This window comes from Camelus ferus, unplaced genomic scaffold, assembly GCF_009834535.1.
Source record: "Camelus ferus isolate YT-003-E unplaced genomic scaffold, BCGSAC_Cfer_1.0 contig298, whole genome shotgun sequence".
Taxonomy (NCBI): domain Eukaryota; kingdom Metazoa; phylum Chordata; class Mammalia; order Artiodactyla; family Camelidae; genus Camelus; species Camelus ferus.
In genome coordinates this window covers 1,144,302-1,170,470 of record NW_022588414.1, presented here as the reverse complement: position 1 = coordinate 1,170,470, position 26,169 = coordinate 1,144,302, and the positions used below count along the sequence as shown (strand labels likewise).

At 33.6% G+C, this 26,169-nt stretch overlaps 1 protein-coding gene and 1 long non-coding RNA gene across 3 annotated transcripts in view; one reads left to right on the top strand and one right to left on the bottom strand.

Annotated features, from left to right (window-relative positions):
• ASCC3 (activating signal cointegrator 1 complex subunit 3) overlaps positions 1–26,169 on the bottom strand; it is a 301,506-nt gene that overhangs the window by 28,791 nt on the left and 246,546 nt on the right. The window lies entirely within an intron of this gene.
• On the top strand, positions 1,150–24,905 carry LOC116662518. Its single transcript, XR_004318482.1, has 4 exons — positions 1,150–1,281; positions 18,776–18,908; positions 23,314–23,385; positions 24,392–24,905. It is a non-coding gene; the product is annotated as an uncharacterized LOC116662518 (long non-coding RNA).

Sequence of the window (26,169 nt, the reverse complement as noted above, 5' to 3'; positions counted from 1 at the left end):
CTGTCCCATCTAAGGGGGAAGGGCAGAAAAACTGAGAAACAGTTGTGAAATTCATAGCCCAGAGGCAAAGGCTCACTGAAAGCCTTGGGACCTAATTATTGGACCATAGAACGTTCTTTCCACACCGCAGTGCCCCACCTCACTACCATATTACTAAAGGCCTATTTATAGCAGTCCTTTTTACCCAATACATTATGTTCAGCTATCAAGAAAATAATTACAACATATACCAAAAAGCTTGAAACACAATTTGAAGAAATAGAGCCATCATCAGAATCAGACATGGCAGGGATGTCAGAATTATCCAATCAGGAATTTAAAACAGCTATGATTAATATATACTAAGGGCTCTAATAGATAAAATAGCAAGTAAGAACAGATCAAAAATGGAAGCGAAGAGATGGGAATCCTAAGAAAGAAGCAAAAAGAAATGCTAAAGACAAAATCATTGTAACAGAAATGAAGAATGCTTTTGGTGAGCTTACTGGTAGTCTGGATATGGCTAAGGAGAGAATTTCTGAGCTAGAGGATATATCAATCGAATCTCTGAAAACTGAAACACAAAAACAAAGGCTGAAAAAAAAAGGACAGAAAAAGACTATCCAAGGATTGTGGGACAACAGCAAAAGATGTGACATATGCATAATGGGAATACCAGAAGGAGAAGAGAGAAAATAATAGAAGAAATATTTGAAACAATATTGATTGCAAATTCCTCCCAAATTAATGTCAGACACCAAACCACAGATATGGGAAGCTCAGAGAACATCAAACAGAATAAACAGCAACAAACAAACAAACAACCCCAAAACAAAATGCCCCAAAGCCCCCAAATCCCAAAAAACACCACACCAAGGCATATCATCTTTAAACTACTAAAAAATCAAAGCTAAATAAAAGTTTCTGAAGGAAGCAGGAGGGAAAAAAACACCTTACCTATATAGGAACAAAGATAAATATTACTTCTGAATTATTCTTCTCAGAAACCATACAAACAGGAATAGAGTGGTGTGAAATATTTAAAGTGTTGAGAGAAAAAAGCCCACCAACCTGGAATTCTGTACCCTGTGAAATTATCCTTCAAAAGTAAAAGGGAAATAAAACTTTCTCAGACAAATAAAAATTGAGTTTATTTGTTGCCAGCAGACCAGCAGACTTGCCAGTAGACCTGCCTTGCAAGAAATATTATAAGAAGTTCTTTAGAGAGAAGGAAAATAATAGAAGTCAGAAATCTGGACCCATATGAAGAAAGGAAGAGCACTGAAGAAGGAATAAATGAAGGTAAAACAAAAACTTATTTTTCTTACTGTTAATTGATTTAACAGACAACACTTTGTTCAAAATAATAATAGCAACAGTGTATTCAATTACATATGCATATGTATATGTCTCATGCTTATGTATGTGTCTTGTCTTATATATGTAAATAAACTGAATGACAGAAATGATACAAGAGATAGGAGGAAGGAATTACGATTACTGTCATTATAAGATACTCATGTTACCTGTGAAGTGGTATAGTGTTATTTGAAAGTAGAATTTGATTAGTTTTAAACGTACATTGCAGAGTCTAGGGCAACCACTAAAAAAGGCAAAAAAAAAAAGTATAACTGATATGCTAAGGAGAAAATGGAATCATATAAAATGCTCAATTAGGACCACAAAAGACAGAAAAAGCAGAAAACAAAAATAGGAACACAGGGCAGCAAATAGGAAACTAACAAATGTAGTGATAGTAATCCAACTATATTTGAATGTCAGGTCTAAATGAACCGATTAAAAGACAGACTTTCAGGGTGGATCAAAAAACATGAACCAACTATATGTTGTTTACAACAAACCCACTTTAAAGACACAGACAGGTTTAAAGGCAAATGGACGGAGGGAAATATATTATGCTAACACTAATCAAAAGAAAGCAAGAGTAGTTATATTAACTTCAGACAGAGCCAACTTCAAAGCAAGGAAAGTTATCAGGAATAAAGAAGAAAACTACATAATGATAAAGGGGTCAATTCTCCAAGAAGATACAACAGTTCTTAATGTGTATGTACTAACAATAGAGCATCAAACTATGAATGCAGTTAGTGAATGCAGGATTGGCTTAATATTTGAAAATAAATTAATAAATTCACTTTATTAATAAACTTCAAAAGAAAAACCACACAATCATCTTAATTGATGCTGAAAAATATTTTGACAGAATCTAACATCCATTACTAACAAAAACTCTCGGCAAACTTGGAGAAGAAGGGTACTTTCTCAATCTAGTAAACGGCACCTCTGAGAAACCTACAGCTAACATCGTATTTCAGTAATAGACTGAATGCTTTCCTCCTAAGATCAGGAACAAGACAGACATTTCTGCTCTTAGTACTTCTATTTAATATTGCACCTGAGGTTCTGGCCAGTGCAATTGGGCAAGAAAAAGAAATAAAGACATCAAGAATGAAAAGGAAGAAGTAAAATTGTCTTTATTTATAGATGACATGATCATCAGTGTAGGAAATCTGACAGAATCTATAAAATATTCTACTAGAATAAATGAGTTTAGCAAGATTACAGGATACAACATTAATATAAAAATTGTATTTCTGTATATTAGCAATGAATAATCAGAGCTGAAAAACAAATTTACAATAGCATAAAATATATAAAGTACAGTCGTCCTCCTTACCAGAGGTCTCCAACTCCAAGACCCCTAGTGGAAATACTGAACCCTATACCTACATCCTATGTTTTTTCCTACATATAATACCTATGATAGAGTTTAACTTATAAATTTGGCATAGCAAGAGAGAATAAGAAGAGTATCTGAATTGCCAGCAACACTACTCTGTGCTTTGGGCCCACTGTTAAGTAAAATAAGGGTTACTTGAACACACGCACAATGATACTGTGACAGGTGATCTGATATCCAAGAAAGCTACTAAGTGACCGATGAGCGGGATACTTAGGACAAAGGGATGATTCATGTCCTGGGCAGGATGCAACAGACAGTGTGAAATTTCATTAGGCTACTCAGAGCAGCATGCAACTTAAAACTTATGCATTGTTTATTTCTGGAATTTTCCACGTAATATTTTTGGACTGCTGTTGACCATGGGTAACTGAAACAATAAAAAAAGAAATCATAGATAAGGGGGAACTACTGTATTTAGAGATGAATCTGACCTAAAAAAAAAAACAAAAAACAAAGACCTGTACACTGAAAATTACAAAATGCTGTAACATTGCTAAGGAAAACTAAAGAAGACATAACTAAATGAGGAGTTGCACCTTAATTCTCCTAAAATAAATCTATCTATAGACTTAATATAATCTTAAACCAAACCACAACAGACTTTTTTTTCCCCTCTCTGGTAGATACCGAAAAGAAGATTTTTAAAGGGTTTTGATCACCAATTTCAATATATGTGCGTGTGTGTATGTATGTATGTGTGTGTGTATGAGGGGTGTTCCCACACCAACAGCACATCTTAGACACTAGCTAGGTGTCCTACAATTCAACCCAGTTCTGACACTATCTACCCAGAGACAGCATCAGATTCTGAAAGTTAAGGATTCAGTCCTACGATATTGCCAACTGCCAACGCGACCCCAGATGCCGGCTGAAAGCGCAGGTTATCCCCTGTGCTTCTGATGGACTGGCTATATAGATTGGAGGTTCCAAAACCCCACCTTAGGTGTAATTAATCGGTTAGAGTGGCTCACAGAACTCAGAGAAACACTTTACTTACTGGCTTACTGGTGCATTATAAAAGGATATAGCTTAGGAACAGGGAGATAGAAGAGATGCATAGGGCAATGTATGGGAAAAGGGCTCAAAGCTTCGATGCTTTCTCTCAGCACACCATTCTTCCCAAGTCTCTGTATGTTCACCAACCTGCAAGCTCTTCAAACCCTGTCCTTTTGATTTTTTTTGGAATCTTCATTAGGTGGATATGACTGATTAAATCATTGGCTGCTGGTGACTGAACTTAATCTCCAGCCCCTCCCAGCTTTCCCCAAGGAATACGGGAAGGTGGGAAGTGGTGAGACTGAAAGTTCCAAACCTCCAATTAGATGCCTGGCTTCACCAGCAACCAGTGCTCATCCTTTGGTGCTTTTCAAAGTCACCTAATTAACATATCAAAAGAAACCTTCACTGCTCTCCTCACTTAGGAAATTCCAAGGGTATTAAGAGCTCTGTTTAGGAGCTTCCAGAACTGGGAAGACCGAATATTTATTATAAATCACAATGTCACAATTTCAAAACTCATATGGAAATGCAAAGGACCTAGAATAGCTGAAAGAACTCTGAAAAAGGAGAACAAAGTCGAAGAGCTGGTGCTTATTATCTGATTTCAGAACTTAATACAAAGCTACACTGAACAAAAAAGTGTTGTAGTGAAGTAAAATAGAGTCCAAAAATAAACCATACTTATATGGACAAACAATTTTAGACAAAGTCTCAAAGGCAAAGCAGTGGAGAAAGAATAGTCTTTTCAAGAAATAGTATCAGAATAATTGGGTATCCACATGCAAAAAAAAAAAAAAACCATAAAAACCCCAAAACAACAACAAAAAATCCTTCAATCTCTACCTTGTAGTACATACAAAAATTCACTTAAAATATATTATAGACATACATGTAAACTCTAAAACTATAAGACTTTCATATGAAAACATAAGAGAGTATCTTTGCTACCTAGGATTAGGAAGTTTTTTTACAACAGGATAATTTAAAGTTTGATTTATAAAAGAAAAATTGATAAACTGAGCTTCATTGAAATAAAAATCTTCTGTTCTTAATGAAAATAGAAACCACAGACTGAAAATATTTACAGGGTATATATCTAATATGGTACTTGTATCCAGAATATATAAACTCTCAAAACTCAGACTGAGAAAACAAACAGCCCAGTAAAAAACCGGGCAAAGATTTAACAAATATTTTACATAAAGATGTGCAATATCATTACTTATGGTAAATACAAATAGAATGGCCAAAATTTAAATGACTAACACATCAAGTACTGGTAAAGAGGTAGAAAAACTGGAAGTTTCACACACAGCTGGCGGGAATGTAACATGTTATCATCTGTCTGGAAAACATTTTTACATTTTCTTAAAAATTAAACACACAATTATGATGTGAATCAGCCACTCCATTCCTAGAGATTTGCCCAAGAGAAAACATGTCCACAAGAAGACTTGTACACAGAAGTTGACAGTAGCTTTACTTATGAAGTAAAAAACTGGAAAAAATCTAACCGTCCATCAGCAGGTGAGGGGATTAAACAAATTGTGTTTTATCCATACAGTGGAATTCTACTCAGCAATAAAAAGAATGAATTATTGATACGCGCCATAACATGGATGAATCTCAAAATAATTATGCTGAGTGAAAGAAGCCCGACCAGAACAAGAGTTTTCATTGATATGATAATATAATATCACTTATATATAGAACGTGCAAACTCATCTCTAGCTCACAGACAGGTACAAGATAGCTTCTGATTTGTATCTGAAAGGCACAAGATTCTTGCCTATGAAATAAGACTTACAATGACACTCTTTAAGATACTATTTGGAATTCAGTAATACAAAACCATTAGAGTATTCTACTATCTACGTATAATATATCTTCACCTTTTCTTGTTTGATTTACAACTTCAGAAATTTGTGCCTTTACTGTATGTTAAGAATATACTACAAGACCATTAAAAAAAAGGACAATGATGATAGGGTTATATCCTTATGATAAAAATTCAGCCTATATTAATGGACAAACTTCTGTTTCAAAAATTGAATGAAATAAATTTATTTAAATAAATATTTGTTGAAGATCCACCTGATGAGGGAGACAGACATTACTCATTACTTGCATAAATAAATGCAAATTTGGTATGGTGACAAATGCAATGAAGAAGAAATACATAAAAGCATGAGAGTTTAGCAGAGAAATCTGAGGTCATAAAGGTTTCCTGAAGGAAAAGGCAGACATGCTCTGATACAGAGGATATGGAGATGGTAACCAGATGAAGATGAAGTGAAGAGTGTTCTAGGAACCGTATATAGTATATGCAAAGGCCCTGTAATGGAAGGGAAAATGATGAGTCCAAGAGACTGAAAAATGTTGTCTAAAGATAATTTCAATGGATTTAATACCTGAAAAAAATATCTCAAATGAATATTTGGAACATTCTGTTTGACTAAACTGGATAAATAAACGAATATAATTTTATAATATACAGTTAAACACATTTAATAGAAATATTAAAGTAATCATTACATTGCCTCTCATTCATGAATTATGTCTCTTGCTTTATTTGTTTTGCAATAGTCAAAACTATCACAGCTGCTTGATACTATTTTGAACACTGTCTTCACCCTTTTGCACTGCTTTATGTAAGAAGGGTATGCTGACACATTAGCAGTTAATGTTTTGCCCCTGTGTGTCATCTTGGTTTTCTTTTCATATGTCATTTCAGCTCTTTCCTGTTCTCTCTGAAGTTATCTGCTAAAGAAGGACCAGTTACATATGACAGTGCTATTATTTTTGATTTCAGGTGAATTTCAGGGTGAAAGCATTGTTACCTGATACTGAAGCTTCTCAACCTAATATCTGGGCTCCATCCAAATCCCCATCAACACCCGTCCACCTATCCCAGCCTAGCCAAATGGCTTAAGAAAACCGTGACAGCAGATAAGGAAAAAGATGGTTTAGTAATCTAAAACATGATCTTTTCTTTCAAGGAAATTAAAATGACATTGGGGAAAACAGTTTATATAAATAATTATTTTAAGTGCAGAATAAAATACTGTTATTCAGAGAAGAGCGCTGAAGTGTACTGGATGTGTTGGAAAGTTTCCCAAAAGAGACAGTGTTTGTTCTAGGCTTAGAACAATTTGTAGAAGAGGAGAGAGGGAGACAGATTCCTTGCATTCCAGGCACAGAAAACAGTATGAGCAGATCCATAAAAACAGATAAGGAGGGGTCTAAGGTTTAAGCCTCAGGGATGAGGAGAATGATGATGCTATTAATACCAGAGAAGTTGGGAACACTCAGTGAGCAGGAGCTTTCTTTTAAGCATGCAAAATACACTTAAAGAGAGGGCATAATCCACATAGCTGGGTGGAGGTGAAGGGAGAAGAAATAAGCTGTAAATCTATTTTACAATCCAAAATTTTATTCATATTTAGATTTTTTTCTACTGTTCATAAAATACAACTTCCTCTGATCTTTTACCAGATGAAAATCAAATAACTATTTTAATACTGCAAACTGTATCAGTTCTCCAGGCTTTAGATACAAAGGGAATAGGTTTAGATTTACAAATTATATGAAAAATTACATTAAAATCAAATTATACGGAAAGTAAGAATTTAGCTTAAAGTGCTAATTAATACCATTATCTAAGTAATCCACTTCCCTTAGTACAATCCCGATCAAATTTGATTATATACATTACACACCCTGCTTCCCGACACTGTGTGTGTGTGTGTGTGTGTGTGAGAGCTATTGATTGATTGATTGGAAGGAAACAATATAAACTAGGTATTTCCCAAATACCTGTGAAACTGTGAACATCTTCCTGTGGTGTATGATTCTAGCATCCAAAGATGCACATTTTTCATAAAGCATGACTTCTAAATGCAAGCCAACTACCTCAACTGGTGCTAAAGAAACAAGGATCTGCTCCAATACTAGGGGAAAAAATAATCGTGCTGAATTCACTGAGAAGCAGCCTATCTAAACAGACAACTCACTATCATGCTTACTGTAACTTTGAGGGTTATTTTCAGGTAAATTTGATCATTATGCTTTTTATTGTATTTGCTTACTTTAGAATCTAAACTCTATGTAAGATGTGACTCCACTGTTCTTCAAACCATGCCAATCCTGCTTGAATTACCCGATTTATTGCTTTAATCCCCTGCTTCACCAGGATTGTGATTTTGCTCACTGCCAGCAGTATCAGTATCAGATGAGTCTGCTAACAGCTGAGTACATTTTAGGTTGGAAAAAATGCTCTGTGGTAGAGAGATCCTTCTAAGTCAAATAGGGGAGCCATCAGATCTTTAATGTAGATTACCCAAAGACAGTGATCTTACTGAAAAATTTAATTTGGTGGATGCCTTTTTTCAGTGCATAAAAGCAATCTAAGGGTTCCTTTATTAATTAAACTAAGGGTTTCTTAATTTCTTTGCAAAATGTGTACACTTTAATAAACATTAAGAGTATTTTCATAGCCACAATGGACAAGGTCTTAGTGTACTGAGGCATTTATTTACCAGATATTCACTCAGGATACACTATTGCCAGGTATACAATGTTGAACAAAAACAAAGACATGATTCACTACTCTCACGAAGACTTATAGTCAAGTTGGGGATAGGGGTGCAGACCTCAATCAAAACTGACCATGAATAAATGTAAAATGACAACTGGACAAGTATATGGAAGGATGGGTACAAATAATAGCAGTAGGTCAACTGAGCTGAAAGAGTGAAAAAAATATATATTTAGGTAAAAAAGGGAGAAGTGATAGGTTAAGGCTCAAATTTGAGTTGAAAGAGGGACACTGATTCTTATACACTCTTTGGAATGCTTATGTAGGCTTTATTATTTAATATATTCTTTTGATAAGTAACATCTTTTTCATTATTAACTTTGACACAGGCAATGATTTTGAGATCTTCCAAGAGTTGGTATTTGATTTGCTTATAAAATATCAAATCAATAATAGTTTCTATAGCTACAAATTATCCAAAATTAAATGAGGTTTCATCAAAAGCTATTACTTCCTTTGAGGATCCCTCCTTTTCTGTTTCCAGTGTTTGAATTAAAGGAGAATCCAAAGAACGTAGAAGGTAATTCATCCCCTTAGAAATGTTACAGATAACGACGGTGGTATGCATGGTGTGAGGTGGTAGAGAGAACACGGGATCCGGGAATTGATACAACAGGTGGATTTTACAAGCTATGTGACCTTCTGAGAGTAACTGAACCTCCCCAAGTTCCAAATTCCTTATCTTAAACTGGGATTTGGTGTGAGGAGTCAATGTGAAATACTTAGAAGCTGTAAGACTTGGTATAGATGTCAGGCATTAATGCTGTAGTAATAATCCTCACACCTGATTCCATACAGAATGTTAACTGAGGCTTGAGATTCAATTATTTGAGTTTTGTTCTACAGTTTTCAGTTGTAAACCTTTGTTTATAATTATGTAAACACACTTCCCTACCTAAAATGACATTTAATTAACTTACTTTGAAAAACATGATGATTCTTAAATATTATCTAAACAAATAATATTATTATTCATGCTCTACTAGTAGTGGCATATTCATTTTAACCGAGTAATCACAGTTTTTCTGTAATTGCATTACAGAAAATATTGGTTCTTTGAAAGACAGTGTTCTCAATATGGGACAGTCAAATTAAAGATAAAATATTCAGGAATTATATTCTCTTGAACTACAGATTTGATATTGAAGGCTTTAGTCTCCAAATTCCAATTAGGTTTCTTTTAAATCCATATTAATCAAACATTCACAAAAGCACATCACCGTGTGATAAGGAAATATACGCTCTCTTCAGTGATAAGGAAATACGCTCTCATCACTGAAGTGAACTAACTCAAAATACTGTGAAGAGAAAAGGAAAAGGAAGAATCATTTATATGACACACCTGATGCAACTTTTTTGAAGAAAAAGTATTATGGATAGTTAGTTACAGTACTCTGAAACCCTACAGTGTTTTCTAAATAAAACTCAAGTGCTATTTGACACAACATTGTAAAATGATTATAAATCAATTAAAAAAAGTAAAAAAAAAAAAAAAACCCCAAAACTCAAGTGCTATGAACCACAATAATGAAAAAGAAAATATCGATTTTTAGATCAATTAGAATATATAAAACATTATCAGCATTATTAACTCATTTTTTTGTGGTCTGATTATGAATTTGGGCAGCACTTTAAAATGAAGACTCACTGAAGACACTGCTATTTAACCCTCAATTGCTCTGCTAGACCTTCCTGTGAAAACCATGGTCATTTATTCCTGGAATTCCAGTTCACAATTTTTCTAAGCTCTTTAGAATGTTTGCTTCACCACTTTACTAAGCTCTTATCTCCTCCAATTATTTTATTCTGGGTGATTCAGAATACTTACAAAGGAGATTTTTTTACTTAGTTTGGATTGGTTAGAAAAGCAGCAAACCCAGGATCAGCAGAGAGAGCTAGTAAAATAATGAAATCCCTGCTTCAAAACAAACAAGCAAACAAAAACCTTTCCTAGCCACTTCTTCCTCTGTAGGACACTCTCTTTATCTCCAAATTACTCCTCTAATTTTAAACAACTTGTCTAGTTAATTTCCTGTGTGTGATCACTGACTATAAGTGAGGCTCGTTTTCTTATCTACATCGTGTGGGTAATTAAAGGAAATTGAAAGTGGGCAGTGAAGCTTTCATGCAACTGGGCCTGCAGCTGAACGGAGGGCAGTGAGGTCAGTCGAGTCCATTATATCTTTATGTGAGAGGCTGGTTTGTCTGCCCTGTCCTTGTTTATTTAGTGTAGGCTGGACAGGCTACTAACTGCAAATCTATGTCTCTGATTTGCCCAGCTGTCCTTGAATAAAGACATCTTCTCTGAAAATGTTAAATGACAGTGATTGACAACCTATGATGAACTTGGCTCACAACCCCCTGCTACTGTTTTTAGATTGCAAAAGAGAAATCAGAATAAAGAAACATCTTTCATAATCACATCAAATGGGCCCTGCTGTTCACTCAATAGTTTTCATTTTGTTTCCCTTTTCATCACAAACCTCAATCTGTTCTACAAATGCTATAAACTCAGCTACTCCACATAAAGAAAAAAATTAAAAAAAAATCAACCAAACATATGTATGTATGCTACTACATTTTGCTTGCAAATTCACACTAATTTTAGTTTACTAGGGCTATACACTCTTACATAATGATTTGTTCACATCACTGTATCACTAAATTAATCGTTTGTTCTCCAAAGAACAATCTGGGAAATCTATACTGCTGAGGTATGTCTTTCAGTGATTAGGTGGCACTTTGGTTTAGTTAGGACTCTGGTAGCTTTATCCAATATGTAAGTCTTATATCTCCTTGTGGCCCTTAAATATGGTGACTGGACAGCTTACTTTTTAGATTTGTTAAAGTAAGAAGCTTATCAAATACTTTGTATCTGCTTTGCTTTTTCTCTTTAATGAAAGTGTATAAAGATGTGAATTTTGTTTGAGTATGTATGTATGAGTGTGTTTATGCATATTTTTTTCTTCTCGGTGCAATCAATAACTGTAAGAGTCTGCTATACCAAAGCAAATTACCGAGGTAAGAAACAGCCATCATGGGTTCACGCGTGGTCTTGTGTAAGCACGACGTAGCAGTGAACTAGTGCTTCTGTGTCGCTGCACACATCACTGCCCACGCTGAACTCTCTCTCTAAGTAGCAGATAAGAGGGCACTTGGACAGTGGGATGGCAACCTGATCAAGGTGAGGGACTAAAGAAGCTGCAAACTATAACTTAATCTCTGTCATGGGAAAAGCAAAACTTATAAAGTTAATGAGTTCTAGACTTTAAGTAGCACTTGATTAATTTGTAACATTCTGAGGCGTTAAAACAAACCAAAATTAGTTTCTCACATTCCAGTGCTGTCTTTTGGCCACTGAAGCCGTAGAAAAAGCATTTCAGTAAATTTCCCTGATAGGAAACCTGTTTATTTTCTGTGCCTTTATGAAGCACTAAACTAATTTATTATGTATTTCATAATAATATTAAAAAAATTAATCTGGCATTTACCAAACCAGGTCCAGATATTATAAGGGATAAAATTTAAGGGATTATATTTTTATTACTTCCGATTACTTTTATTCAATCATTAATTTACTAGAAAACTGTGACACAACTTATTTTTTAAATCATATATATACATAATTAGTATTATTTCTAACACTCATGATTTGTACTTTTATTAAACTTATTTATTCAAACTGAATAAATCATATATTACTATAATGAATAAAGTATATTTATTTCTAAAATAAAAGACTGCTATAAAGTAGACTTACTTACATGGAACTTACAATGACCTCAAAATGCAGTGAAAGGTATACTAGGAATAAGTTTAATAAGATTACAAGCTAAACGAAGAAAGTAAGATAAGAGCCCTTGGTTATAAAATATTTATTGAAAAATGATAAAACTAAGATCTAGTTAAGCAATAATAAAATATTTTTCTGATATGCACACACTTTGTTTCACTAAAATAAAATATCAAAATAATTTTATTATATGCAGATGGCAAACATGTTAACACTGATGGATATAATTGTAATTACTCATAGATCTATATGTGTTTCCTATCAGGGCTCATGTAAGTATATGTGTCTGATTTGTATCAATGTCTTAAAGTAATGGACATATGTTTGGCCTTCAACCAATTGGGGCAAGCACAGAATCATTTGCCAAAATTATATATGAACAAGAAATAGTACTTTATTCTTTGCATTGTAAGAATGACCACCTGGTTGACAGCTGGATTTTAAGGGATCTTACAATAGTGGGTACCAGCAGGTCTGCTGTACTTAAAATAATTTCAGTGGTGAGAATTCCATCAGGAACTTCCATTTCCCAGGATTTATAGCTAAGTCCTTAAAAAATTGCTCTTTGATGAAACTTAAAAAAATTCCTCAGTTTTCAAGGATATAATAAAAACACCTCACAGCTTAACAATGTTTAGATATTTTCCTCTTAAGAATAAAAAATCTTGGGGCCATCAGGTTTGAATCCTAAAAGCAAATAACTGAGATTAGCAGCAATATACAATAATTGTGTATGGTTAAATGTCACACTTTGCAGTCCACCTTTAAAAGCTAAATAAACTTCTTTTAATCACCTTGCTTCTGCCTTTAACACTTCACATTTTTATTAGAATGACTTTCTTTTTAATTTGCATTTCTATAGGCTATATGAGATTATATCAAATAGAAAACAAACAAAAAACTAAATAATAAAACCCAAAGTGGAAACATTAAAACACTTCTAATCTATTTAATATCTATTGACTATCTTTCATCCAGGAATTAAGAAATACATATACAAAAAGTAAAATAAATTTAAAAGCAAAAAAACAAAATAGGCCAATATACAAGAAATATCACGAGATAATACAGGAATAAGCGATACATGAGTGAAACAAACACTGGTGTCATGAATTTAGAAAAAGCAGTAACCACTGAATCTGAATAAGAGGATCTTTTAAGAGGGAGCTGAGCCAAGATGGATGGATGAACATTAGACACATAGTCCAGGTGGGAATTGGGCAAAAGTGTGAAGCTGAGCATACATACAGTGTGTTTAAAGGTGACAGAAGGTTCAGGTAAAAAAGGAAGGCTGTGGAGGGCTTTGACAGCCAGGTTAAGGAAATAATGCTTTATTATGTATGTAATTTTAGATTTTTGAGGGGAGAAATGATGCAAATGATGTTTTAAAACATAAATTGGCAGGGATGAGTTGGGAGAATTGAAGAGGAAAAAGAAACTAAAGTAGGAAGATCATTTAAAGAAGACTGTTTAGCACAATTGTTTTGGAATGGGTGACGAGAACCCAGACAGGAGCTGAAGAGTGAACAGTCTTGAAAAAAGAAACTTGAGGAAAAAAATTATGAAGGAACAGACTTGGTAGCTGGTGTAATATGTGGAACTGGGGCGGAGAAAAGTAGGAGCCATGGGTTACTCGAAGGAATTCATCTGGGGGGTATGAAAGAACACAAATACAATTGACAGACAAAACAAGGACAGGAATCCTGGAAATAATGAAGAGCAAGACTGAGACACTCTGAATGTGGGTCACAGAGGGACAATGAAGTGGGAATGTCCCCTGATCAACCAGAAGCTGGAACTGTAGTTCACAAGGGCGGCGAAGGCTGTGACTATGCTATGGGATTCAACCATTTAAAGGTAGTATTTTAAACTGTAATGTGGTGTGACTTGAGAAAGTGTGTACATAGGAAAGTAGACAAGCAAGAAAAAAAAAAACCGAGAACAGCTAGGAAGAGGATCCAATGTCAAACTATAAGAAAAAGAACTGCATAAGATATGGAAGTGTACTTTTAAGGATGAAGAGAGTATCAAGAAGTAACCCACGTTGTCAAATGCTGCAAAAAGATCCAAGAGAACGAACACTAGGAAAAGACTGTAGCTCTGGGTAACTCAGAGGGCATGGGGGACCTCTGGAAAATTTGAACAGTAACAATCCAGATTACAGGAAGTTATGAATAAATGGATGGAAGAGAAATGAAAACAGCCGGTTGAGACTTCATTTTCTATTTTGGCAGTGAATGGTAGAAAGGAAATAAGATGGTGATTTGAGGAGAATGTTAAAACCAAATAAAGAGGTTTTAAATCTCCCCAGATTTAGGGTGACCTACGCATGTTTAGTAATGCATTTTTTTTTTCAGTTAAAAAAGTTGTTTTAAAGTTTATAAGAAACAATATCAAGAAATCTACTGAGAAAATTGTATAAAAACAGGTATAATGGGGAGAACCAGTAGAGTATTAGAGCCAGCTTGTGAAAGTCAACTGTTATCCAGTTTATGAATATACCACATTTTGTTTACTTAGTCATAGACTGGATTTTCTCCACTTTTTGGCTACTATGAATAATGTACCTATGAACACTCACGTACAAGTTTTTGTGTGTTTGAACATGTTTTAATCCTTCTGGATATATACCTAGGAATGAAACTGGTAAACCATATGGTAATTCTGTTCAATGTTTTAAGGAACAGCCAAACCGTTTTCCGAAGCAGCTGCACCATTTATATTCCCAAAAGCAATGTATAAGAGTTCCAGTTTCTCCATATCCTCACCAATATTTGTTTATTTTCTTTCTGATTATAACCATTCTAGTGGGTGTGAAGTAGTATCTCTCTGTGGTTTTAATTTGCATTTTTCTAATAGTTACTGATACTAAGCATCTTTTAAAGTGCATATTGGCCATTTTTATATTTTCTTTGGAGAAATACTTTTTTCAGATCCTTTGGCCACTTTTTAACTGAGCCATTTTTATTGAGATTAAAAAGTTCTTTATATATTCTGGATGCAAGTTCTTTATCAGATGTATGATTTGAAAATATTTTCTTCCATTTGGTGGGTATCTTTCCACTTTCTTGGTGGTATCATTTGCAGCACAAAAGTTTTTTTGATGAAGTCCAATTTATCCACTTTATTTCTTTTGTTGCTTGCTCTTCTGGTGTTTTATCTAAAAAGGCATTATGTAATCCAAGGTGAGGAAATTTTACACCTATGTTTTATTCTACGAGTATTAGTTTTAGCTACCACATTTAGCTCTATGGTCACTTTTAGATGTTAAGTTTTGTGTATGATGTGAGGGAGGGGTCCAGTTTTATTCTTTTGTCTGTATATACTCAATTATGTGAGGAGCATTTGTTGAAAAGACTATTCTTTCTCCATTAAATTGGTTTGGCACCCTGCTATAAAAATCAACTGACCGTAACTGTACGAGTTTATTTCCTGACTCTTGATTCTATTTAATTGATCTATATGTCTCTCCTTTTACCACACTATTTTGATTAGACTAGCTTTGTAGTAAGCTTTGAATAAAGAATTACAAGTCTTCAAACTTCGCTCTTCTTTTTCAAGATTGTTTTGGCTAGCTGCCTTGCATTTCCATATGAATTAGAGCATCAGATTCTCAACTTCTGCAAATAAATCAGCTGGGATTTTCACAGGGATCATGTTGAACCTGTAGATGAATATGAAGAGTATAGCCATTTTAACAATAATTAAGTCTTTTGATTCATGAACATGAGATATCTCCATTTACTTAGAGAAATCTTCATTTGTTTAGATCTTTATTTTCAACAGTGTTCTGTAGTTTTCAGTTTACAGGACTTAACACTTCCTTGGTTAAATTTATTCCTAAGTATTTTATTCTTTTTGATGCTGTTATAAAGAAAATTGTTTTCTTGGTTTTATTTCATATTGTTCATTTCTAGTGTATGGCAATACAGTTTTGTTTTTGGTTTTTTTTTTTTTTTTTTTTTTGTATATTGATCTTGTATCCTGCAATCTTGCTCAACTTTTTAAAATTAACTCTAATAATATTTGGGTGAATTCCTGAAAGCTTCTCTATATACAAGATCATGTCTTTTGGAATTGGAAAGTTTTACTGCTTCTTTTCCAATCTGTAAATCTTTAATACCTTTTTCTTCTCTAATTGCCCTAGCTAGCATCTCCAGTACAATGCTGAATAAAATGGTGAGAATGAACATCCTCATCTTGTTCCTGATCTTAGGAAGAAAAGCATTCAGTTTTTCATCATTCAGCATAATGTTAGCTCAGGGTTTTTTTGTAGATGCCCTCTGTCAAGTTGAGGAAGTTCAATTCTATTCCTTTTTTATTGAGTGTTTTGATCACGAAAGGGTGCTAGATTTAGTCAAATGTTTTTTACCTGTCTATTCAGGTGATCATTTTTTTTCTCCTTTATTCTATTAAAATGTGAATTATATTACTTGCCTTTTGGATGTTAAATCAACCTTATATTCCTGGAATAGATCCCACTTGGTCATGGTATATAATCTGTTTACTCAGCTGCTGGATTTGATTTGCTAGTATTCTGTTGAGGATTTTTGCATCTATATTTACAGGGGACATTCATCTGTTGTTCTTGTGATGTCCTTGTCTGCTTTTGGTGTCAGGGTAATACTGGCCTCATAAAATGAGTTGGGAGGTGTTCTCTCATTTTTTAAAAAGAATTTATATAGAATTGATATTAACATATAATGTTTCGTAGAATTCATCAATAAAGTTATCTGAGCCTGGGATTTTCTTAGTGGGAAGTTTTAAAATTACTAATTCAATCTCTTTACTTGTTATATGTCAAATTTAGATGTCCTATTTCTTCTTGAGTCAATATTGGTAGTTCGTATCTTTTTAGGAATTTGTCTGTCTCATCTACATTATATAGTTTTTTGGCATAGAGTTGTTTATAGTATTCCCTTATAATCCTTTTTACTTCTGTGAAGTCACTTGTAATGACTTCTGTTTCATTATTGGTTATGGTGACTTGAATGTCCTACTTTTCTTGGTTAGTTTAGGCAAAATTTGTCAATTTTGTTGCTCTTTTTAAAGAGCCAACTTTTGGTTTAATTGACTTTCTCTACTGATTTTATATTCTCTATTTCATCTATTTCAATGCTAATCTTTATTCTACTCTTCCTTCTGCTTGTTCATTTTCTTCAGCTTCTTAAATTAGATTAGTTTACTGACTTGGGATATTCTGTAATATAGGCAATTATAATGATAACTTTCCAAAGTTATGTTCTTTCTATTATGCAAGGGTTTTTGTCATCTGAGTGTTCAGTATCTAAGTCTGCTGCAAAGTTGTGCAAGCAAGCAAGAGTCATAAGGCAACTATTCTCAAACATTTCAACCAGTTAAAAATTAGTCATCAAGCATTCTTTCTGACTGAATATTATCATTTAACTCTAGCCATCAGCCAACAACTCTGTCAGTCTCTAACTGTATAAGATCAATGCAACAATACAATGTAAAGTAATAAAAAAAGATTGCAAAATAAAACTAAACATCTTGGAAATGATGCATTATTTCACTAAATCCATGCAAGTGATGCATGTTGGAAAAACATGCAAATCCACTGGCAAATGAGAATCAGGAAGAATTAGGCTGATTAATAACTGAAGAAGAAAGACATATGAGAAAACATAAGAATGATATCATAAATGCTCAAAAACAAATAATTTCAATAAAGTACTGAGACAGGTTATTGGGAAAATAGATGACATCCTTAAATGTAATTTTGGAAAAAATTATTTTCTTTAAGATTATATGCTAAAAGTTAAACCCGAAATGAAAAGTATTATACCTCAATATAAAATTATGTTAGAAAAATTGTCTTTTGAAAGTTGTCATGAAATTGTGTCTCAAAAAATCACCACAAACAAAATAAATTTGATTCAGCCTTTAAGTCAGCAAATAGTTGAGCTAAAAGTTCAAATTCTGTTGTATATAAAAGAAAAAGAACTTTTCTCCACAGTTTTTAGTTTCTTTTAAGATATTTCTTTTTCTTCAGTTAAACTGTCCTCTTCCTTCTCCCTACTTACTATAAAATATTATGCTCTCTTTTTGAGTAGATAAATTTTAGTGTTTTTTCCCTAGGGACTAGTATCCTTAATTCTCTAATACTGCCTCTTCTTTGATTCTTTCTTATTTAGCACAATGACGTAAAAGCTCCCAATTCATTAGATTTTGAATGTGGTATAAATTCTGTACCTTAATAACAATATGGTTATTTACAAAACTCCCAATTCACAATCAAGTAGTAATTCTATATATCTGTATAAAAGTGTTATGCTAAATCTGTTTCAGTGCCCTGAAAGTCTTAACAGAGTTTTCCAAGAGGGAGAACATGACACCATTGGTACAAATCTGAATTTCAAGCTACAGTTGGATATATATAGATCTGCATATCTTAATATGTGATGAATACATTCAAATGTATCACAGAATTCTATCTGGACAGTATCACCATTATTAATACAAACATAAACATTAATTTTTATAAATGGTTGTTCCTCAGGATAGTTTACCAATATCCATAAACTAAAAACTGTAAAGAACACATTAATAGAATACAGTAAAACTTGTGAAATAGGTCAGTGCTCATATACAGCCTTTTAAGTTTCAAAAATTCTCTTCCTAGACGTCTACCCAACAAACCCATCGCTGAGGTCCAGAGTTTGGAAGATGAGAGACCCACGCCACAGCATCCAGGGGAAAGAAAGTCAGCCATACTGACAGGATGCCTCCTACTGGTACTGGAGAAACAGCTCAGGGTATTTCTCCAAATGTATTAGATTTTATTGCTTTTTATTCACTATGTAGAAACTCCTTTTCTAAAATCTATTTTAATAGTCTAAGGGAACTTCTGATTTATCTGAAACGCAAAACTCTAGATTCTTAGAGGAAACCAACTGAAATGGTAGCTTGAATAAGTTGTATGAACTATTCCATGAAGAAGCAAAGTCTGTATTGATTAGGAAGAAAATTGTAGATTTCTCTAAAATTTCTGAAAAATTCTGATAAATATCTGAATTTTCTATTTGGATTAAAAAATGTACTGCTTAAAATTAAGGACTGATTCAACAAATAATTTATATTCTCTCTTGAAACAATGTTCCTTGTGGAGAGTCAAATGCCGCTACACAATTAGTCACATGACTCACAAGGTCTATCTGAAAAAGACAAACGAAACTACAGATTTGTGAGGCTTCTTACTTAGGCTTAGGTATAGTATTCAAATTATTATATTTTCTTCTGAGTAGGACAGGTAACTGACAACAAGAGCTGGCTTATTTGGTACAGGCTGGGGGAACAATTACTTAAACTTATTAGCAGTCATTACTGCTACAGAAATTATTAACAAACGGCTCTGGGCTTCACTCTAACTCCGCAGTTAGTTCTCTAGTCACTCTGAGACTTAGTTAACTCTCATTCCATATTATGTCCTCTGTCTATTTCCTCTTAACTGGAAAGCCTTTCTGACCCTCATAAATCCTGCATTTTGTAGGAGCCTCTTCCATGAAGTGCTAGTTTCTGCATTTTATTTAGTGCTTTTTAAAATGTATATCTTTTGGTAAAACAAGATTTGGACTCATTATTAACAAAAATCCAAAAGTTAACCAAAAGAAAGGTATATAAGGTGTGACTAGAGTCACAGAAGGGACTGATTTTAAATAAACATTCCGGAACATATGTATGTCATGTTACTCAGAATAAATATCCTGAGAGGTTATAAATTCATTTCAATAAGGCTTTCGTCACTCAAAACATTTTGAAACTTCTTTTTTTTTTGGTACTGCTGTCAGAATGACTTTAGGAACTATACATTATCTTGTAGTCACAACCAATTTTTACAACCAAAAATTATACTGCCTGACTTAATCCATCAAATTTAGTCTTCTGACTAGGCTTCAAATAACTTCTTGTCATTTTCTCAAAACAAAAGCAAATGTCCAAACAAAAAAGTACCATTAATGAAATGTCATTTTGTCCCAATATAATCAACAGAATGTGCCATGGGCCTGGAAGAAGTTAATATTTTTGGTAATCAATGTAGTAAACAGCTTTCAAAGATAAATAATCTTAAGAAGACAATAGTTATTGCATGTATAAGTTATGTTTGTTAAAAAAGTTATCTAACTTTATTTTGAAGCCTATATCAATTGCTCAAAACTACAGGATGGATCATATAATTAGATACAGGGAACAGGTGTCACATGGAAATCATATATTGAGAGAGTAAAAATAAAACCATTAAAATATAGACTGGATATACATTTTAAAAAACCCGTCCCTGCCAATCAGATAGCTAATGCCGTATCTTTCTGGTAATATACTTTAGTTAGGTACTTTAGGCATCTAACTTTGAGTCTGTTTAGGCAGAAAGCTTCTGCTTTTGTTCATGTTTGTAAAAATTAAATGTTTTGTTATTAACTCATAAAATTAATTACTTCCTCATATTTAGAGTTACCAATATTTTGGCTCCAGGGTAAACTTCTAAGAAGTTATATTTAAAGATAACAAAGAAAAATAGAAATTTTCAGTACCAGATGTCTGAGAAGATCCCATTTGGATTTGAGCTACTTAAATTTGCAATCATGTATTTATACATCTAACAGAGCTTCTGTTTCCCCCAGAATCAGAAAATTAACTAGCTTTGTAGCATCTTCCTTGATCTGCCACCCGTGCCCTGAGGATTAGAGACTCCACCTGAGCTTGTTTTACAAGCATAACAGAAAAAATTAATCTCTGCTGGCAGCGCTCCCACTGGGATACTGATGAATAATGATATCCCTCTTTTGCTGCCCTCTCAGTCCACTAGAAAAGCCACTCTAACCCGGCAACGTAGAAACTGCTGAAACCATTCCAGCTGTGGATTAGCAGGCAGTCAAGCATCCATCTGCTCTGTGTGAATCAAAAGAAAGCGAACATGCATTCTTATGGCTAAAGTCATATTCAAACCTTATAACATCTTACAGGAATATCTGTATCTATATACATCTATGTGTCTACCTATCTATTCAATAATAGGCGATAACATCCTGTAAACTAAATTAACCCAATACCCAATTTAGTTTGCATTTCCTTGGTGCTTTAATGTTGGAAAGCAAAGTACAGGTTCAGACTGTGTAAAGTATAACTCTTAAGTCTGGTATTCATATGGGGCTGATTAACTTGAAATTAAGCTACTAGAGTGCAATACAAGGATACATCAGGCATATACACATTTCCAGATCTCAGATGTAGCCACTAACTACTTGCTTCAAAAAGAAAAGTAAGACTGTTTAATCAGTTTCTAACAAAGTATTACACAGAGAAACCTTTGGCTTCACTTGGCTCTATTTTGCTGACACACTGATGTGGAGGTATCTGTGGACATTTGCTTTCTCTAAAACGGAAAGAATCATTGCTTTTGGTCCACAAACAGCAAAATTCAGTTTATCAGGAACTCTATCAGCTCTTTTTTAATGAGCCCTCTAGCATTTTAATGTACCCATAATGAAATGATGACTGATGTTTATAATGACAGCTCAAGACTCTGAAAGATCTTTATGGATCTTCTAAATAATCAAAGAAAAAAATGTTCAGCATGGTTCTAAGAGTATTCTATAGCATTAAAGTTCTTTGAATTCTGAAACCCATATAAGATATATGTTTAGAAATTTTATTAACAAAAATAAATAACCATCACAGCATATTTCTAGTCTATAATAAAAAAAAAAAAAAAGAAAGAAAAAAGCCCAATCTGTTTTTAAGCTAGTCTGGTATTACCCACATGACTTTGGTGTGGATCCCACATGACAATTAACTCATCTTTCCTTTTTCTCTGATTTTACTTGCATTCACTGGTTATTTCAATATCTTACAGACTCTTTCCTCTCTCACATCTTTTCCTCCTTCACTATTGAAAAAAAGTAACAGTAGTTCAAGGTTACAACCCTTTCTGTGCTTTCAGTTCAGCAGAGCAATACACTACGGCCCAGTCACTGGTTGTGGAAGACAGTTTATTTGTTCATCTGTCAGTAAAAGATGACACCTGTTTAGCACTTGTCTTACCAATTTGCAATGACACTGTTTAATAAATAACAGAAAATACCTACAGACATGGAATAGAGGACCTAAGTCCTACCAAGTTGAAGCAAGTATATATATAGAAGAATTCTTGGTTGCAAATGGAAATACTTTGAAACAGAGTCTAGTGATTCTGCCAAACTGCATTATTCTTCTGATTTACATACAAAATAATAATTAGAACATAAGAATGTGTAGAATTTCATATATCTGAGGAGAATGACATTTAGAAATCCTTATCTTCCAGGGTTGTGTGTGTGTGTGTGTGTGTGTGTGTTTTAAAGCAAAGTGAATTCTAACTTTGTGACATAATCAAACCTCTGAGACATGCTTAAATTCTATTGAACTGTCAGCTGGAAAACATCGTAAAATAAGTGGAGTTCTTCTAGGAGAATGTAATGTTAAAATAAAATGCAGATGGTGTGAATACTACTACTGTGATAAAGACCATCTCGATGTATTTTATTTGGTAGTAACAGCACAAATTTTCAGAATACATTTAAGTATGAGAATGGGGCACATCCATTTCTTTGGGTTTAGAAATCACAGATATTCAGCTTATAATGTATCTCCGGAGAGGAAATTCTTCTAGGTTTCTGCTGTATGTATAAAGGCTCAGCATAAAAGTATGAATTTTAGTCCTTCTCACACTGGGAACACTATAGTTTGCTAAGAATTATTAATCACTAGGTAGATCTTCTAGAACTTGAAAAGCTTGAAAGAGCTATTCAGCTAATTATTAAATTATCCTTTATTGTCTAACAAGGCAAGCTTTATAAATATCTTAATGCTATAATTCACATATAGGCCTATGTGAAAACCAACCAAAACAAAAACCACTTTTCCTGCGGAATCTCTTTCAAGAACTTAAGTTTATGTTTAAGTGATTATAAATTATTCATTCTTAAAGAGATATTGGTCTTTTAAGAAAAGTTTTTCCGTTTTTTTTTTTATTATAAGTAACACTGTTATGGACATCTGTGCACATATCACCTGTTTCCTTAGATAGATACCTAGAAATGAAACTACAATACCAGAGTGGAAATTTTTTAAAGCTTTTTTTTTTTTTTAAAACTTTGATAGATATTATCAAAATTCTTTTTCTAGGAAGTTTGGGTCAACAAAGACTCCATTTAGTAGCATCTGGGAATGTCACAACTCACAGCACATTTGCCATCAGTGAGTATTATACTTTTGAATTTCCAACAATTTAATAGGCTCAAAAGACTCCCATTTCTGTTTCAATTCACATTTCCTTGATTACTGAGAAGGTTGAACTTTCTGTTGATATTTGTCAAAGATGAATTTATTCTTCTGTAAGTTGTTATTTAATGTCTTCTTTTCATTTTATCATTGGAGCCATAGTGGTTTTTTTTTTTCAATTTTTTGATTTAAAAAATTAAAATATATTACCCATTTGATACAATTAAAATAATTATGACAAATATTAACACTTTAAAATTTTTATATATAGAGGCATGCACATATTTTATATTTTTATGTAGGCAAAACTACCCATTTCCTTGTTATAATTTCTTCTATTCCTTTATGCTTTTTGTTTTGTCCACTCTCCCTCTTTGAAATTTAAATATTATTCTTGGCTCATCTGACTGAATTTTTCTCTAGTATATGCCATGAAATTAGAATCTAATGAATATTTTTCCAAAATGTTATACAATTTACCCCAAAATATCTATTGAATAAACTACTCCTTAACCTATGATTTTATAATGGTTTCTTTTCATTTGGTTAGTGCTTCACACAGGTAAGTGAGATGGGTCTTGACCAATGTATGAAAACTGTCCTGTCTAAGCTAGGGAGGGAGGCATTCTTGGCATAAGGAACAGCAGGAGCTCCAGAGAGGCAAAACAGGAAGGGGAGTTGAAGACGGAGGCTGTTTTAACTCCAACCTATACTGAGACCAGGCTCAGAACAATCTCATATGGCATGCTAAGGAATCAGAACTTCTGTTATAAGCCTTCTTTGAATAGAAGAAGATAATGATATTTGTCCTCTGTTGATACAATTTGTGTAAATTGTAATACATCAACAACCAGAATGTGTTGTCAACATTAAAATATTATTAATGAAAACTAGCAATAAAAGACATGAACGATTATCATACGGTAGATATGTATTGAGGCTTTACACATTATTTTATTTAATCTTCCCCTTTATTTTACAGATGAGCATGGAGCTTGGAGAGATTAAGTGACTAACTCAAGGTCACATGTCTAGAAAATGACAGAGCCAGGTCTGTGTGACTCTAAAGCCCGTGTTCTTAATAACTAGACCTTCAGCATACTCTGGACATGCTGATATAACTTACTTTTAAAATAGTTAATCTCAAACTATAATTACTTCTTAGACATAGGCCTTTTCCCCTCTTGAAAGCAGGAACCATATCTTAACTATCATTGTTCTCTTGCACTTAACACAGTAGGTGCTAAATAAATACTTGCTGGCCTGTTGAAAATGTGTATTTAAGAATATCCATAGAACAAAAGGTATTGAACAGATAAGCTTCCAAAGAAGAGAAAATGAAGGACAAGCAAGAGAAAGTGTAACTAGTATGGGAGGCAAAGAAAAAACTGAAGTAGAGGAAGGGATTAGAAAAGTGCAGATAATAAAAGGAATGGACATTTATTTCCTCATTAGAAATTGAAATGAAGAAATACTTCGTCTATTTGGGTAGCAAAATGCTAATTTTTGAAAACCTACATTGAGCAAGTACCTAGACTTTAAACATGGTCTCCCCAAGTATCATATTAGTGTAACGTTTGCCTGTTCTCAGGAAGAGAAACTACTCAGTATCACAGCCCAGTTTAGAGCTGGCATTACTAATGAACTCTATGAAATTGACCAGAGCTTTAACTGCAATTGAAGGAAGAGAATTTTTCCAGATGAGTATATGCCTAATAAAATGGCCACTTTGATTTGCCTTATTTTTCTCTCAGCCAGATTCCAATGGCTTGCTGGCTGTTTTACAGCCTTCTCCTTAGTCCCAAAAGAAAGAATATTTTTCTTACTAATACAGCTTCCTCATAGATTTCAAGCCCAAGTTCCTAATTCAAAGAAGTGCTAATCCATTTGCATAGCATCTTAGAGAAGGAGTAATCACCCAGCCATAATCACTAATTACGAATCATAATTACTTTATGATTTCTTATAATTACTAAGTGGTTTTTAACAACTATAAATAGATGAGCACCCTTAGGAACACAGACATTGGTCTGGAAGCCAGGGTAATGTCTCATTAAAGAATCGTAGTGCTTTTTTATTTAGAGATAGCATAATGTGGCAGTGGGGAGTCATTACTTTTACAGACTTTGTCACTCCTCCATGGTACACAAAAACCCAGAGCCATGGCCTCTAGTAAAATATTAACCTGAGGAGAAAGGAAGAGGGAAAAAGGGAATAGGGGCAAAACAACCTAAGAGAGAAAACTCATAAAATGACATTATCGTCAAGGATATCAAGATCTCTCAAATGAAGGTACCATATGTTTAGGGGGGAAAAAAAATCAACACTAAAACTCACTAAAGGATACATGCTATGGTGAGAGCAAAATTGTCTTGGGATCATAAGGAAACCCAGACTCTGTACTACTCTTCATTCCTCCAAATATTAATATGTCTTAGTAAGTTCAATAAGGCCAGCCTTTCTGATAGAGAGACTAAGTGTTCTGAATCCCTAAAAATGTAAAGATATCTAGAGTTAGGCAGTTTTGAATGCAAAACAAAAGCAAAATACAAATAATAAACCTAAACTAAAATGTAACACAAAACAAAAATAAATAAAATATAAATAAAATGCTAGCTAACATTTACTAAGTCCTGCAAATGAGCAAAGGACTGTTCTGTGCTTTACCTGTATTAACTAATTTAATCCTCTCAATAATTCCATAAGGTATTTATGGTGGTGATATTACAAAAGTCATGGTTATGTAATTATTCTATACTT